The following is an 18,402-nucleotide window of genomic DNA, read 5'->3' as shown; positions in this document are numbered from 1 at the left end:
ATGCATGAGGAGTTTAGGTTTGATGCTTCCTTGTGGGGATACTGTACAGCAGACAGAACACATGGAGTGGACCTGCTAGAGAGTAGTTCTCATTCCTGGGAAGTGAAAGAGGGGTTGTAAAAAATTGGAAAAGGGGTCAGGGAAAGTTTTAAATGGGGGCAGAGTCTCTGGAGCTGGAGGAGTTGGTCATGAGTCATAGGTCTTCATCTTGGGTATCAGGGATTGGTAGTCTTAAAGGAGTAATTGATTGACCGACTGGTTGGTGAATTTGTGTATCTGATCTTGCAGGAACGTCTGTAGGCAATTTAACAAACATGGTCCTATTAGGAGAAACATAAAGAGAACTAATAAGAGTCCTGCAAGGGGGGGGGGGGAGCCAAGGTCATACTTGAGTGAACATTCCCCATGGAGACTGTTGGCCTAGTTGCTGTCTCCTCTTTTCTAGCTTTTCTTGTCCTTCATTACCCCCACAAATGACTGTGTTTTGGTTTAACTATTTGGGGTAGGTGTTTAAGATCAAGCTGGTCAAAATTGACTTTGTTTCTATCTATTGTTAAGAGTCAGCTGAGTTCTCATAAGGGTCACTCATGGGGGACTTGAGAGCAGCTTCTTAGTTCTGCTAGTGCCATTTGCACTAGGATGGGTCCAGGACTTGCTTGACCATGTGGCTTCCCTTGGAAGCATCAGGGATGTCTCCTTTCTCCAATGACCCTCCTATTCACAGCAAGTGCACTGATTGGCTTTTTATTCTCCGGTGGTTCTCATTACTCTCCATGATTGGGAGATTATGTGGCCCAGAGTTGCAAAGCTCTTTAGAGAAGTTCCTTGTTTATCTGATTGCAGCCAGATTCAGAGGGTAAGAGCCAAATATTGGTTTTATTGGCCCTTTTAATTTAATTTTAATTTTAAGTCTTGATCTTAAGCATCTAGCAAGTCAGTCTCACCCATCTTAAATTAAGAGTACTGGGCTTTAACTAAAGTCTGGCCTACTTTGGAGTCATTCTGACATGTAGTAAGATGGGAGGCAAAGCCTTATCTCAGGTAAGGTGGGGCTCTTTTTAAATCTGAGGTAAAGTGTTCTAGTACTGAAGATGATCTTTGTTTTTTAAATATCATTTTATAAAGTTTATATATACTGTTGCTCGAGGTCACGTGAATATTAGCTAACACAATATAATATTATATTTAAATTATACCCCAGTGTATAGAACTTATATAATCTTATTGATAAAAGGTCCAGTTATAGAATATTAAATGATATAAACAAATCTCCAATATGTTATTCTTATAAGCCTAAAATTACCATGCAACCTTTTGGAGATTACCAGCTTGATATAATTCTCTTTGGAAGCTTCTACCTTAAAGACTTGTATACCTGGAAAATATGAATGCATTTAATATACAAAGAAGAGCAATAGCACCACAATTACATCCATGTTTTTATATTAATCAAGTTTAGCTCTTAAAGAAATAACATATTACAATATTACAAAATAACAGTTGATTTTTAGCCACAGTTGTATAATCCTTAATTCCTTCAAGATTATTTACACAAAATCTTCCGTATATAACCAATTTACACAGACCTTCTTTATCACCTACTTAAACCCTCTTATTTACTTAATCACACAGACTCTCTTATTCCAGAAACACTTTTTTCCCTTCTATTAAATCCATACCTAGAACCTTCTGATTTCTCTTTTTGATCTGTTAACCCCTTCTTTATTCACATTTTGACACAATCCTTGTAAATTTCTGAATTTAGGCAAATTATTCCATTTTAATAAGAAATATTTTGTTATTTACAGTACACAGTTAATCACATCTGTTTACCATTTCATGAAAATATAAACAGGTTTAAGTATAGAGAATTATAATGTTGCAGGGATGGACAAGGCAAGGCACCAAAGATAGCATTGAAGATGGGGAAACAGTTTTATTTTGGCTGCAGCCAGGCTCAGAGGTCACAGCTTCTGCTGCAATCAATCAATCTCCTGAACCCCAAGTTCAGGTAGTTTTGGAAATTTATACCCAGCATGTAAGAGGAGGGACTCAGAAGTTCACAGTCTGCAGAAGATCACATAAAAGCAGTTTTTTTTTTTCACTGTTCTGGGCAATGTAACCCTTCAAGGACACCTGAGAAGGGGAGAGCTTTTTCTTCTCTTTCTTTCCTCCCCCTGCCAGCAGTTACCATGGAGCCCAACAGGTAACTTCTCTTATCTTAGAAATGGAGACACCTCTATGAATCCTCAGCTCAAGGCCAGAGGGCTTGTTTACATATTTTTGTGAAAAACTAGGGAGGAGGTGTCTAGCATCTGGAGTTCTGACTTTTCCAGGCAAGTGGCCAAGTAAAACCAAACAACACAAAAAGAGGAAGCTTATCTACATTAAATTTTGTTGTAGAGACTCTTTTGCTGATAGTCCTAAAATCAGCCTTGGTGAAGATTTCTGGAGAAGGTCAGTTAAGACTTTTCTGTGGGCCTGGGGGTCGGGGGGAGACAGGAAGGTGGGGCTGAGAGCAGCTCAGGTAGACTTTAGAATTAGGGAGGAGATGTAAAAAAAAATAATGGGAAAGGGGTTTGGGACTTTCCCTAGCAAGGAAAACTTGAGCAGTAGAATAGATAGAGCAGAGGGGAGTACAGGAGCGAAGATCCCCAAAAGCCTGTAAGGGACTTTAAATTCTTAGTAACCTTGTTTTCAGTGATAACAAAGCAACTTTAAAGGCTATTTTCACCAGATATAAGATAGGGGTCTGAGGGCACCCCTCAGCTCATTTGAGCTTTGGGTTAGCCAGTAAGGGGGCCTGGTGGGACCAGGTGTGGTCACAGACAGGAGAAGAGATGAGTGAGTGGATGGAGGGATTCCTTTAGCACCTGCTACCTCACACAAGGGGGCAACAGTTTGGGGAAGGGCGGTGGTGTTTTTGATCTAGTAATTGGAAGGGAAAAAGCATGTTGTTGAGGCAGGGATGATGGTGGAGGGGCTGGGGCAGAAGGTTAAGGGTGAGGACCTATTTGAGCCAGGCAATAGAGTGGAGGTTCATCAGCAGGGTCCAAAGTAGTGGAGGAGTCCAGAGGAAGAGAAGGTTGGGGGTCAGTGGTTGGGGGGGTTGGTTTGCAAGCTAGAAGAATTTGTAGAGGTTTTCAAGAGGTGCAGAGAGCAGGCTTGTATCAGAGCAAGAAGAAAGCTTGGATATAGGGGATGTTTATCCATTTTTTCGAATGCTCAGAGTAGTTGTAGAGACCCCTTAGAATGGAGGGATCCAGAGATCCAAAAGGAGGTCATTTGCTTTGGTTGTCTAGGGGATAATTAGGCCAATCCTGGGTGCCATATTTAAGCAATTTGTGGGGTTTGATGTCCGGTGTCAAGTAGAGGGTCTTGAGGTTGTCTAAGAGACATTGTAAGGGAGAGTCAGCAGACATAGAGGATGTATTGCCCATCTTGCAAACATTATATGGGGAGAGGAGGGAGCTGATTTATTGTCAAAAGGAGCATCCCCGCTAGAGCCAAAAATCAGGCACTGCCTAGTGGCAGGTTCGAGCTGCAGAGATTGGTCATCACCAAATCCTGATAGTTGAGGCTTCCATACTGGACAGGGCCAGGGCCATGGGAGACCTTGACCAAGGCTTTTTGGGACTCCTCCTAGAGGGGCTGGAGATTCCCAGGGCCGGAGAAGGAGAATGGAAGGGGAGGGTAAGCATATCTCTAGCAGCTGAGTCTTAAAGGTGAGAAGACTTTATGAGGGCCACCTAGATTGTGAAGGTCTAGGGGGGATGTGATTTTCCTCTCTGTTATGTTCTTGAAAGTTAACAGTCCTTTGAAGATGATGTATGAGGTCTATGCCAGGGAAGAGGAAGGGAAGGAATTTTGAACCCAAGAGTCAAATCTGCCCAAGGAGGGAGTCCATGGGGACCATCATGGCCTTGAAGGCTTTGATGGGGTCTTTTCCTCCCCACAGGTGGGCAAAGAGGTCAAATGCTCCCGACACCACCATTGGGTTTAGGACTCCAGAAAGGGGAAACTCACCAATCGAAGGTCGGTGGTGGATGTAGTTCTGGAGGTCAAGAAAATGGGTTCCGGTCATCTGGTGACTGGTACGTCCGAAGGAAGAAGGACCCAAAAGTGGGTTTTCACCCTCTTCCTGGGTTTCAGTACTGGATGAAAGGAAAGTGACCACGACACTTAGAGAGACCAAGAGATCTTTATTGTGGTGGTGTCTGATTAACAAGGAAGGAAGAGAAAAGAAAAACAAAGAGAGAGAAAAGAAAGAGAGTGAAAGAGAGGATGGCCCATCATGAGAGAGTTTTTATAGCCAAAATTAATGGGGTCTTTTGGTCTTATTGGCGTACACTGATTGGATCATACAGTAGTTGCTAAGGGTGTCATCTTCTGCCTTCTGGCAGACGGGTCAGGGGTCAGATGTGGGTTTCCTTTGCACCAAAGAGTTGGACATCCAGTTTTCAGCCTTAAGTGGGGTTGAGTGTTCAGCCTTGATGCAAACAAGCCATAAGGAACCAGATGGATGAGGGTCAAGTGTTCAGCCCACCCTTTAGCTAACATTTGTTCAGCCTGCTCCGCAACTAACAAGTCCAGAGCTCAGATGACCTGCGCACTATACTGCTGCCTATTATTTTTGCAATTGAGACATAACATTTATACACTCCACAAGTTTTCACATGTCACCACCACCTAGATCAAGGACAGGACATGCCATTGCTCCAGAAGTCCCCTGGGGCTTCCTTGCAGGTACACCCTCTCCTGTCTCCTGTACTTTTTTTCGCCCTTCAGCAGACTGCAAAGTATTTAACCAGGCATAAGTAAAATCGCCTGTAATGATCACTTGCTCAAGGAACCCACACAGGGATGCCTCCATCGGATCTCGTGGTCACAATGAGGGACATATCTGACTGATCAAGTAACAAATGTTAGCTGGGTGCTGTGGCCCATGTCTGTAATCCCAGCAACTCCAGAGGCTGAGGCAGAGGATTGCAAGTTGTAGGCCAGCCTGGGCAACTTAGTGAGACTCTGTCTCAAAAAATGAAAAGAGCTGGGAATGTAGTTCAGTGGTACAGTGCCCCTTGGGTTCAATCCTCACTACCAAATAAAAGTAACAAACATTTATTTCCCAGTGCTAGGTACTGTGCCAAGTGCCAGGTAAGCAGCAATGGCAAAGCCAGCTTTCAAGTCACTGAGAGTTCAAAGATGAGTTGATATTAGACAACTACACGGATGTATAAGGGGTACATCATTAGTAAGCAGCATGTGACAGAGTAGAAGATGTTTTGAAACATACTGGGGGAAAGTTCAAGGATGCCATTCCTGGGGAAGTGAAAAATGCTGAGCCTGGAAAGGCCAGTGGTCAGCATTTTCCAGGGAGAGGAGGAAAAGTCCTTGGGCAGAAAGCATGAAAATGCAAAGGCCCTTAACCAAGCGCAGCGACATGTGCCTATAGTCCAGTGACTCTGGAGGCTGAGGTAGGAGGATCACAGTTTGAGGCCAAGCTCAGAAAGTTAGCATGGCTCTGAGCAACGTTGCAAGAATGTATGTAAAAATAAAAAGGGCTGGGGATGTGGCTCAGTGGTAAAGCAACCATGGGTTCAATTCCCGGTGAGAGAGAGAGAGAGAGAGAAAGGAAGGAAGTGCAAAGGGCCCTAGGAGAAGAGACTGAGAAAGGAGCTCACTCAGTATGAGGCTGAACTTCCTTAAAAGCAAGGAAAACTTTGAAGGGCCTTACAGGGAATTGGGATTAGTGACATGTCCTAGGAATCCCCAGAAATATCAAGGGGGAAACTAGGGAATATGGGGGGCAGCATGTGAGGCAATGTCAGCAAAATGTCACTGAGACCTGCTTGTAACCCAGGGGTGAAATGACCTAAGCAAATTCAAGGTTACATATGTGGCTCACAATCATAGATTTTATTTACAGATACCACCCTGTGTGCAGAGACCAAAGAAAGAATTTGTTCTTACGGATTTTTTTTTCTTTTTCCCATACAGGCAATTAATAGGCAATTGAACCCTGGGGTGATTTAACCTTAAGCCACATCCCCAGGCATTTTTTTTTCCTTAATTTTGAGACAGGGTCTTACTAAAATGCTGAGGCTGGCCTCAAACTTATGATCCTCCTGCCTCAGCTTCCTGAGTCCTTGGGATTACAGATGTGCATCAGTGCACCAGCCCTATTGGAGATTATTTATTGTGAATGATTTCTCAAAGCACATCTAAGAAAGTGTCCACACATCTTTATAATGATATTTACCACCATATTATTTAGCTTACAATGCTATTGCTGGTTAATATTTAACCACTGGGTCTCTCCAAACAAGTCCATATGTGCTATACACATACACAAACATATATCTAAGATTATTATAAACTTTCTAATATAAAGATGTATAGCACTCAGTTTATATAAAACAATAAAATGAAGTATACAAAGTCTTCACTGTACTTTCCATGTGGTCAACTGACTCATTTACTGACTTTTTCCAAGACCTTCTCCACAGCCAATCTGTGGTTTCAATTCTACCCTGTGGTAAACAGTATTTATAATCTAGTTCATGAGATTCCTAAAAAAATAGGAACCCATCTAGGAGAATCTGGAATCTGTAAAAAGCAGTTCTCAATTATATTCTGCTATAAAACCAATGTGATCCTGCAATCTGTACACGTGGAAAAATAAGAATTCATACCCCATTTGAATCAAATGTATGATATGTCAAGATCATTGAATGTTTTGAGCAACTAATAATAAATTTTTTTTTAAAAAGGCAGTTCTCAAAAGCCCTCAGACCTGGCTCCAGGTAACTCTGTTGGTGGCAGAGAGGGAAGCAGGGTTGGGAGAAGTAGCAAGAATTAGAGTGGGCTCTGGAATGCAGGGATAGACAAAGTGGAGCTCTGAGACCAGAGTTCTCAGGTGCCCAAATGAACGGATCCTCAGAGCAAGAGCAGGGGAGAGAGGGGAGAAATAAGAGAATGGGAAGAGGAGGAGGAGAAGGAGAAGGGAAGGGAGGGAGGGAGGGAGGAAAGAATTCAGCCACTCTCCCCATAAAATAGGGATAATCACTTTGCATGGGATTGTAGAAGGGATTAAATGAGGGTTCCATGTATATCATATATAAATTTATATTTAATATTATAAATCCTTTCCCTATCCCAAAGAAAAAGGGCTTTGCTCTAAGGGCATTTAGGGACTCAGATAAGAATTTTAAGGAGGAGTAATGATATTAGTTTTGTTTACGAAAAATCATTGATTGGAGGGGAGGACTTATCTTTTGTGTGTGTGTGTGTGTGTGTGTGTGTGTGTGTGTGTCTGTCTGTCTGTCTGTCTGTCTTTACTTGCTGGGGATTGAACCCAAAGCCTTACACCACTGAACTACACACCCAGGCCCCTAGTAAAATAATCTTTTCAGCCATGTGGAGGTTGAGGAAGGGAGGGGAAGAGGGCAGGCTTGAGGCCCAGGGAAGAGGTAGTCATGGTCAAGGTGAGAGATAATGAGATCAGGGTAGTGAAATGGAAAATGGCATGCACACTTGAGAAGAAATTAGGAAGGAGTTTGAACAGGCTTGAGGGACTCTGAGTTAGCCTTGATGCTTGCCTTTCCTTCTCAGCCCCCCTCTGCTGCTACAGTGGGTACCTCTCCCTACCACATGTACCTGCTCTCTAGCCCCCAACCCAGGCTGCTCCCAGCACTCAGCACTGCTGGGTTCCCGGGTTCTTGAACTGACAGGATAGGCTCTAAGTTCCTCCATTTCCAGCACTAACCCAGTATCTACAGAACAGCCAGAATGTTACTTACAAATCACAAATCAAATCACATCCATTCCACCTTAGAATCCTCTAGTAGCTTCCTATCACATTGAATGAAATAAAGTGCTTTAACCTGGCTTTCCCAGTTTTCTCTTGCTGCATTACTAATTTCCCCTCCCGCGCTGCTCCAGTCTTTCAGTTTTTCAGCGCTCAGCTCAGGCCCACTCTGCCTATATCTAAAATGTCCTGAACCTGCTCTACCACTTATCCCCGCCCGCCTCACTCCATCCTTCTTCCTTCCCCTGCCCCCTCCATATTTGCAAATGTGGGAAACAATCATGCACTATCTTGAAAAGTTGAACACCATATTAATTTATTTTCTAAATATATACCCTAAGAATTCTTGTACTTGTTCTCCAAAAATTTATTCCTTTGGGGTTTTGAGGTGTTTTTGTTTTGTTTTGTTTTGTTTGTGGTACTGGGGACTGAAGTCAGGGATGCTTTACCACTTAGCTACATCCCCAGCCCTTTTGATTTTTTATTTTGAGACAGATTCTCACTAAGTAGGACTGGCCTCAAACTTGTGATCTTCCTGCCTCACAAAGGAAGGGACTACAGGCACATGCTATTCACCCAGTCAAAAACACTCAAAGAAGTTCTTAGCAGCATTGTTCCTGGTATAAAGAACCAAACCCATCCAAAAGTCCATCAACAGAAGGCTGCAAACTAACGTGGTAAGTGGACACAATTGAATAACACGGAGCATAAAAATAACTGGATGATAGCTACAAGCCTCAACATGGAAGAATTGGATCTGGGAAGTGATGTTGAGGAGAAAAAAAAATAAGTAACAAGTTTCAGATGAATACAGGCAGTTATGATACCATTCCTACAAACTTCAAAAACAAGCAAAACAAAGAATGTATACATACATATATATCAAATCTATAAAGGAAAGCAGAGATAATTTCCTAGCTAATTTAAGATAAGGATTCTATTAAGGTTGGCACCATAATACCTACAGGCAGCTACTTACAACTGCTGGTGCACACATGGAGTAAATGCCATGGAGAACTCTCCCAGCCTTTCACTGATCTTGAAGATCAAAGAGCCAGGAATGGTGGTGCATCCCTGAAATCCCAGTGACTCGGGAGGCTGAGGTGGAAGGATCACAAGTTCAAGGTCGGCCTTAGCAACTTAGTAAGACTTTCTCTCAAAATTAAGAATAATAAAAGGGCTGGGTATATAGCTCAGTGGTAAAGCACCCCTAGGTTCAATCCCCAGTGCAAGAAGAAGGAAGGGAAGGAAGGAAGGAGAAAGGAAGGAAGGATCCAGTTCCAGTAAACAATACTGGGCATTACTGGATTAACAAAGTCTGTCATCTCCAGGCAACCGAATTGCAGCACCTTGCCAGTATTAGTAGCATTTTAATCTATAAATTGGGACTGTATTTCAACACAACTTCATAGGGAAGGACTCTTGAATCCGATGTTAGATAACCCCTTCCCAAGGGAACCCACCCCCCGCCATGCACCATAGATGTGTCTCCTTCTTCATTGCTTTGTGACTTAGCTTTAGAACCAAGATGAACGGAGTTTTGGGGCAATCTTTTGCTTTCCTTTACTTCTTTCACAATTTTTATTAAAATATCCTTTGTTGGAGGGTGTGAATAACTTGGAAATTCAAAGTAGAAGCATGTAGCACCCTGAGTATCATTCACTCTACCCCATAGTTACTGTGCCCCTCCTATGCATAGAAGGCTATTCCAGGAACTGTAGAGAGCTTAAAGACAAAATAACATTGCCCTGATTTCTCAAGTTCATCACCCCGTGGAAATATCAGAAGTATAAACAAATAACAATGGTACAAGACACAATATGACCAAAACCATTCGTGAAGGGGTTAGGAGCTTGGCTTATTGCCATTAGTAATCTGGGCCTCACTTTTCTCATCTGGAAAAATGGACTAAGAGCCATATTTGTACCATACCATTAATAAGAATAAATGAAACACTTATAAACAGTAGTCTGTGGGGCCTGGTAGATCGTAGGCTCTTACTAAGTGAACCATTTGTGTGAATACAAAGTATTATGGAATATACTAAAGGGATCAATTCAGTATATCCTGTACCTTAAGGACAAATAAGTTTTACAAAACTGCAGACAGGCAAAGGCAATAATTTGAAGACAGCACAGAGGTGAGTTAAGGGAAGTCCAATTGCCAGGTACAATGGCGCACACCTGTAGTCCAAGCTACTTGGGAGGCAAGACAATCACTTCAGCTCAAGACTAGCCTAGTCAACAGACTGAGAAACTGTCTCAGAGGGTGGAAGGGTGGGGAGTGGATTCCAAAGCTCTTGAAAATTATCTGCCTTTTTGCTGCAACAGCAGTAAATAATCAGGGAGGATGTACTTAGGAATTCAAGTCTGACTCCATAGATAAGGCATTAACTTCTGGATCAGCCAGAGAGCTCAGCAACTGGTCTCTTCTGATTAAGGTTGAGAATTCTCTTTTCCCAATGTCATCTTTTCCCTTTGACACTTTATCCTTTGTTTTTTTAAATCAGAGCAGTTTCTAGGGCTCCACCTTCCTAGGCACATGATACTTACCAGGCTCCAATTAGAGACCATTTTGCACGTTTACATTTTAGTCCAATAAATACTAACACCTTCTTGCAGTATGACATAATAAATAAATCTCTGCCACCTTGTTTTCCCAGCCACATAAATTCTATTTTGCTTCCTCTGTGAGTGACAGAGGTTAAGAAAATATAATAAAATTATACCTTAGTTATACTGTCAGAATGAAGTTTTCCTACAGCATTTATCAGGCCTACAGGAGTGGATGAAAACAAATATGGGAAAGCCACATTTATAAATATGCATAAAATTTATTATTCATAAGAAACAGATGTACTGTAATAAATTGAAATAAATTCTTTTCTGAAAAGGATAAGCCCTAACTAGAACCCACCAGGAATACCAAGTTTAAAGCTGAGGGTGACATGGATCAAAATAAAGATAAATGAGGGTTACTAGGGGACAATAAAGATCTGACATCACCTTTAACAAGGCCTGACAGGGCCAGTATTCAGAATTGATTAGGTTTGCTTAAGCTAATCAAAAGCAGAAGGTGGCCCTAGAAGTACATCTACTGAGAAGAAATGGGTTCAGTTAGTTTTCCACAACAGCAGAGCAACATTTTTAAAATGTACATCAAGGTGCAGCTCAGTGGTAGAGTGCTTGCCTAGCATGTGCAAGGCCCTGCATTCTGTTCCATCCCAGCACAGCAAAAACAAAACAAAATGAAAGTGCAATCATGCCACACTCTGCAGGGCCCTCCACAGTCTTGACCTCCTCCTCTGCCTGCTCCCTGGGGCTCCTCCACCCTGATCAACCTGCAGCTCTTCCTACACCTTCCTGCTCCTGCCTTAGGGAGTTTTTAATAGCTTTTCCCAGTGACTTCTCAACGATAGATGTAGTCAGGCCTTCTATTTCCCTGGGTTTCACATGCAAAGATTTGATCGGAGATCAAAAATATTAGAAAAAAAAATAATTAATTAATTTTAAAAAGAAAGTATTAGATACCAGGTGCAGTGGCACACGCCTGAAATCCCAGTGATTCTGGAGGCTGAGGCAGGAGGATCATGAGTTCAAAGCCAGCCTCAGCAATGGCCAGGCACTAAGCAACTCAGTGAGAACCTGTCTCTAAATAAAATATAAAAAAGGGCTGGGGATGTGGCCCAGCGGTTGAGTGGCCCTGAGTTCAATCCCCAGTACCAAAAAAAAAAAAAAAAAAGAAAGTATTAGAAAAAAATTGCATCTGACCAAACATGTATAAACTTTCTTGTCATTATCCCTAGTTAGGACAATATAACAAATATTTGTGTGACATTTTTACATTGTATGAGATATTATACATAATTGGGACAGGATTTAAAGCATAAGAGAGGATGTGCAGAGGTTTTATGCAAAACCTATGAGATTTTATGTGAGGGACTTCAGCATCTCAGGTTTTGGTATCTACAGTGGGTCCTGAAACGAATCCCCACCCATCTAGGATACCAAGAGACGATTGTACTGAGAAGCAGCCACTGGGCTTTGCAAAACAGAGGCCTGAGGGTCTTTAACAAGAGCAGCTTGAGAGAAGTAGGAAAGTCAGAGCTGGTTTGCATGGGGGGAGGCAGAAAGTAAGAAGACACAAGAGTAGCACCAACCTTTTTTTTTTTTTTTTTTTTAGTCAAACTGTTAAAGGAGCTGGGAACAACAGTGAAATAGAGACATGACATGGGACATGGGGTACTGTGCAGGCAAGGGAGAATCTGAGATTTTGTTTATAATTTTATTTACAGAACTGACTTCTGTTTAGAGGACTCATGGGTCACTGATTCAGTAACAGAAAAGCCACAGGAGGACAGAGCCTTTGTTTTGTTTACAGGAAGGTGGTTCAGATATAGGACTCAGCTAGATCCAAACCCAGGCTCCATCCATTTCCTCTCATGCCTCAATTCTATGTCTCAGGAGTAACAATAATGTATATATAATGGGGCTATTGCAAGGATTAAATCCAGGAATACTGAATGCCTGGTAGAGATAAGAATCCCCAATCCTAGAACACCTTGCTTGGTGTATTATTTGAGTTCAAAAAATATATATTAACTAAATGACTGAAAGAACACTGAGAATGATCCAGTAGAGAAGAATCTAAATAGACCACATAGGTAGTTAACCCCAAGAGGAATTATAGATAATGCAGTGCTTTGCTCCCTCCCAAGGACATTTTCTTATCTTAAATTCTTGACTCTTCTCTCCTGGTCCTCTCTTGCCTGATGGCTGGAGTGTTCTCTGTGTCCTTTGAGCTTCTCCACATCTGCTCCAACTACCTAATGCCACAATGTCCAGAGATTCCTCCTGGAGCCCTTGTGCTTCCTATCTATACACTAGTTGATTTCACTGAGGGGCTCCATGGACTTGAATGTATCCTATTTTCATTAATCTCCAGCTAGAATTTAGTATTTCATTCATGAATAAAGTAGTATTGTAATCCCCGTGGCTTTTCACCAAGAGAAATCACAGACATTTTCATATTACATTACAGTTGTCTCAGATTTCTAAAATATTTTTTAATTTTGTTATTATTTTGAAATTAAGGTAGTTCTTAGGATCACTAGTCTGTTATTTAATATAATCAATAAGGAGCATATTATATTGTTGTATCACAATTTTTAAATGCCTAATTATATTTTAGTATAGTTTTCCTTCATAATCTTTGTGTGTGTATGTGTATGTGTGTGTGTGTGTGTGTGTGTGTGTGTGTGTGTGTTGCTGGTGAAACCAAGATTTCTCTGCTTCTGCTGGAGCTGGTGGTGTCTGCATAAGCAGCAGACCGCTACAGCCTCAAAATGTATTGCAGCCCTTAAAAGTGAGCTATGCTGGGCTGGGCCTGGGGCTCGGGCTCAGTGGTAGAGCGCTTGCCTGGCACATGTGAGGCACTGGGTTTGGTTCTCAGCACCACATATAAATAAATGAAATAAAGGTCCAATGACAACTAAAAAAAATATATTTTAAAAAACCCAGTAGACTATGTCCTCCATAGTCCAGTGTTGCAGCAGACACAGCAGCTCACAGCCAACATCTTTCCAGGTTCTTATCTCACAGATCCCAAGAGAGAATTCACAGAATGGAAGGCAAGAGTGAAAAAAAGTAGGGTTTATTTAAGAATAGAAACAGACGTCTCTCCCAAGGCAAGAGAGGACCTGATAGCAGGTTGTCCATCTGAGGATACTATTCCAGGGGTTTATATTGCACTGGGGTCAATGATATGGGTCCAAATTTATGCTAACCAGGGTTGGAAAAGTACCAGTGCTACTGGTTAGCCTTGCAGTCCCATTCAGGCCTGCTCCACTTCCATTTCTCCCAGCTTGTTGGGAAGCGGGAGGCTGAGATCACCTCATCATGAATGCTTGGTGTTGCAGGTGGCAGTGCTGTGTGGAGCAGGTGCCCACACAGGCTCAGGCAGGAATGCCTCAGCACAACAGGTCAGTGCACCCTGGCTTGCCCCAGCCCTGGCTATCTGGGCCTCAGGCTCATGTTGGCATGGCGGGCTCTGCATGGCCCCTGCACATGTAGGCTTCACTACCTGTGCTTCAGCCCTCCCAAGCCACTGTTCTGCAGCTCCATGGCTGCTTCACTGCAGCTTCTCAGCAGGTATCAGTGGGATGGCTATGTGGTTCAGTAGCTGGGAAATCATGTCACTGGAGATCAAACCCAATACCTTGCATGTGCTAGGCAAGTACTCTACCACTGAGCTATATTAGAAAACATTTTCTTACCAGTTAATTATTTTGTAGAACTATTCAAAAAAATGTATTCTTAACAAGAAAAAGCAGTACTGCCTCACACTGGCAGAGAATTTACATAGTACCCTGTATAGTGCTAGGCTCTTTGCTTTCAAGGATTTCATAGATCATCAGAGGAAATAAAGTAGACAACTGCAATAAAGTGCATTTAGCTCAAGGTATACTACTACTTTGCTCTCTTGTTTAATCCTCACAGCCACAAATTAATCTCAGCATGTACGAGGGGAATAAGAGACACAGATGAAATTTAATGGAATGAATCCCCTATGTGAGATTTTTTACTTTGTTTTGTTCTTTTGCAGTAGTAGGTATTGCACCCAGCGGTGCTCTACCACTGAACTACATCCCCAGATTTTTTTACTTTTTATTTTGAGACAGGGTCTTACTAGATTGCAGAGGCTGGCCTTGAACTTGAGATCCTGAGTCACTGGGATTACAGGCATGCACCACCATATGAGTTTTAGAGTTCTCCTATAACTTCTTCATTTACCTTTACCTTACAAAGATTTGAGTGATCCAATTTTGGCATATGGACTTTCCTTTTGTTCCCTTCATTATTCTAGCTTGGGTTTTCTATACAGAGTAAGTCCACTGCCTGTTGTAAACCACATAAGGGCCTTAGAGCCTCACTACTATAAATGGAAGCAGCATAATGGGGCATGAAGCTCAGGATGTGGACCTAGGTGGGTGCTCCTGGTAATTGGGCAGATCTTCAGAGCCTGGCCTGTGTCACCCAGGGAAGTCAGGACAGCAGGAGACTGTGCACCTGGTAGATTGCATGTGGACAATAAAGGGGAGACGAGCTGTGGGAGCACTGTTGCACACAGAGAAACAGCCTGTGCAAAGTACTGTGGGAAGTCTAACATGATATAGAGACCACGAGGTATTCCTTGTGACTGAACAAATCATGTTGGGGATTAAAAAGTAATGGGATGGGTTCGGTCTTTTTTTGTTTGTTTGTTTTGTTTTTTTTTTTTTGTTTTTTGTTTTTCCCCTGTGAGCAATAGTGAGCCACTGAAGATCATTGAGCCGGGGAAGGGCATGATCAAATGTCCATGTGTGAAATACCCCTTACGTAGTCATGGGAAGATAAACTGGAAGAGTAAGGGCTAGAGGGAAGAAGTTGAGAAAGGAACTATGGCAATGGTTCAGGTGACAAGAGGTAATAGAACTGGGAAGGCAGTGGAGAGATCTTCAGGAAGCCAGGAAAGGGGAGGTACAAACTGGAGACTAGTTGGGTATAAGAAGTGAGAGTAAAGTAACAAGTGAGAGTCTCCCCAAGGTTCTGGCTTAGGAAGCAGGGTGAATGGCCCTGCAATGTGCAGCAGAAATAAAACAGGAATGGACCCTGCTTGTGGGGTCTGATTCCAGGTTCAGACTATCCAAGTGGAAGCATCCAATAAGGAGTGTGCAAATATAGGTGTAAGCATCTGCATCTGAAGACTTGTCTCCTAGCATCTCTCCACTGGTTCTTCTGGGTAACAGGTTCTTAAAAATGATCTTGAAAACTTAACATCTTGCCTCCAGAAAATCCTGGACAGAGAATTCCCTTCCTCTGAAAAGCCCTACATGACAAAACGCTGGTAAAGGAAGAGGACAGCCTGGGGACATCACAGTCCCAGGGTGAGTAGAGGAAGGGGAGCCACACAGGCCATTTAAAAGGTGTGGGCAAAAAACAAATGTGGCATATATACACAATGGAATTTTACTCAGCATTTAAAAGAAACAAAACCATGGCATTTGTAGGTAAATGGATGGCTTTGGAGAAGATAATGCTAAGTGAAGTCTGCCAATCCCCAAAAAAACAAATGTGGAATGTTTTCTCTAATATAAGGAGGCTGACTCATAGTGGGGTTGGGATCATGGAGCATGGGAGGAAGAGATGAATTCTAGATAGGGCAGAGGGTTGGGAGGGAAAGGGAAGGGGGCAGGGGATTAGCAAGGATGGTGGAATGTGATGGACATCATTATACAAACTACATGCATGAAGACTTGAACTGGGTGTCAACATACTTTATATACAAACAGAAATATGAAAAATTATGGTATATATGTGTATTAAAATTGTAATACAGAAAAAGTACATGTATAAAGACATGAATTGGTGTGAACATACTTTATATACAGAGATATGAAAAATTGTGCTCTATATGTGTAATAAGAATTGTAATGCATCCCATTGCTGTCATATATTTAGAAAAAATAAAATCAATAAAACATTAAAAAATAAATAAATAAAAGGTGTGGGCAGAGCAGCACATAGTGGCACACACCTGTAATTCCAGCGACTTGAGAGGCTGAGGCAGGAGGATTGCAAATTTGAGTCCTGCCTTGACAACTTAATGAGACCCTGTCTCAAAAGAAAAAATTGAAAGGGCTAGAAATGTAATTCAGTGGTGAAGCACTCCTGTGTCTAATCACCAGTTCCTAAATTAAAAAAAAAAAGGAGTGGGCAGAGAGGAGGACAGGAAAGGCTGGGTCAGTGTGGGGTCAAGGGACAGCTAAGACTCAGGATCAGAATAAGGACTGTCAGGAAATCAAATTTTTGGATTTCCATCAAACAGTCCCTGCAATCTGGGGAATTCATCTGGGAGTCATATAAGGTTATCAGGGTACAAGAAGTGACTTTCAGTGAGCCAGTGGACTGAGGAAGTGCAGTCCCTATTGTTAGCAAGACTTTCATTAACCCGTGGTCATTATTTACAGCTCTCTGTATATTGTAACTGCGCCACTGGTTCTAAATAATCACTATCCAGTATTTATTTGCACAAAGTGCCTTTAGAATCAAGTCAGGTTTGGAATTATAACAATTTAGAGAAGGGGTTGAGAAAGTCCAAGAGATGATTGGAAAAGAAAAACCAAACAGAGAAAGTTACAAAGAGAATCATGACTTCACCAATGTGGATTTGAGACATTTTTTCTTTGACTAGAATCTGAGTTTTTTGTTTTGCTCTGCAAATGAAATCAGAAATTCATAAACTTGGGAGAAAATAACATTTCACTGACAGATCAAGTACAAATAAGATATCCTCCTCGGCAAATATAACAAAAATGCCTTTGTTTTATAGTTATAAAACTATAAAACTAAAAGAGAAAGGAACTTATTTTAAGATAAATAGAGTGAACTCTATCTTAAATGCATGCATTTATGACTCGTGTTTGCTAGGATTACAGGTGTGCACCACTGCACCCAGCTCAATTTAACAATTTTTCAATACAATTAGCTGAAGCTAATCCTGGCACAAATAGATAACAAACGTTATAATTTAAGAGGTGGATAAGAGAGGCAGAAAGGAAACAATAAAATTAAAAATGCCCCCATAATATGAAAGAGTGGGAAAATGGCCCAGTGTCTGGCTTCTTGGAATTCATACTTCCAGTATGTGAATTCTAATTCTTCCTGGAATCACCCCCTTTTCCTCTGGAGTATCCTTGAGTGAACCCAAGCAAGTGCCCTTGAGGGACATGTTAGCTCTCCTGCCATCCTCATGCAGCCCTCCACACACCAGGACAGTTTCATTTTACTTTATTTTCTGAAGTGGTGGAGATCAAACCCAGAACCCTGTGCGTCATAGGCAAGTGCTCTACTATAGGCCACTTTGAAGGAGACCAGGACATTATCAGAACTTTTTTGCTCAAGGCTGAAAGATTTCTATACAGTTTATAAAATCCTATGACCTGTTTTGTGATGAATTTATAATTATTTATAACTATATCCCTAGTTACAAGAAAAAAAAGGCAGTAAGAGCTAACCTCAATAGTTCTTACTGTGTGCCCTGTGTTAGTCTAAATTCTTTGCATATGAACTCACTTAGTTCTTACAACATCTGTTAAAAAAAGGGGGCCGGTGAGTCATTGGCCACAGTCACCCAGCTAGTGTCAGGGCCGAGCATTTAATGTAGGCAATGTGCCCTCAACAGCCACCACCTCATTCTAATCCATATAATGATAGTCCAGACTCAGAACAGTTCAATGTACAATTTCTTTTTCTTTTTTTCAGTCCTAGAGATTGAACCCAGCAGCACTCTACCACTGAGCAACATCCCCAGCCCTTTTTGTTTTTTGAGACAGGATCTGGCTAAATTGCCAAAGCTGGCCTTGAACTTGCCACCCCCGCTGCCTCGTCCTCCTGAGTTGCTAGGTTTACAGGTGTGCACCACTGCATCCAGCTCAATTTAATAATTTTTCTATTTTACCATCATATGAAATATGCATTCTTTGGATTTCTATCACTTCCCAAACTAGCAATTTGCAGTCAGGTCCTTTCTGGCGATGCTGGACAGCAGCAGCATAT

General features: G+C 41.9%; 1 protein-coding gene across 3 annotated transcripts in view; it reads left to right on the top strand.

The window, feature by feature from the left end:
• Positions 1–2,373: 2,373 nt before the first annotated feature.
• Positions 2,374–18,402, top strand: part of LOC308640216 (solute carrier family 28 member 3-like) — a 129,943-nt gene continuing 113,914 nt past the window's right edge. Inside the window, exons 1-2 of one of the 3 annotated variants that reach the window (XM_081278454.1) lie at positions 2,404–2,457; positions 15,636–15,731. The gene's annotated coding sequence lies outside the window, so the exon portion shown is untranslated. Of the gene's footprint in view, positions 2,458–8,306; positions 8,485–15,635; positions 15,732–18,402 lie in introns of those variants that run through there. The other 2 variants (XM_081278455.1, XM_081278456.1) reach the window with 2 other exon arrangements.

This window comes from Spermophilus citellus (assembly GCF_964194105.1).
Source record: "Spermophilus citellus genome assembly, chromosome: 2".
In the NCBI taxonomy this organism is placed as follows: domain Eukaryota; kingdom Metazoa; phylum Chordata; class Mammalia; order Rodentia; family Sciuridae; genus Spermophilus; species Spermophilus citellus.
This window is presented reverse-complemented; position numbering and strand designations above follow the sequence as displayed.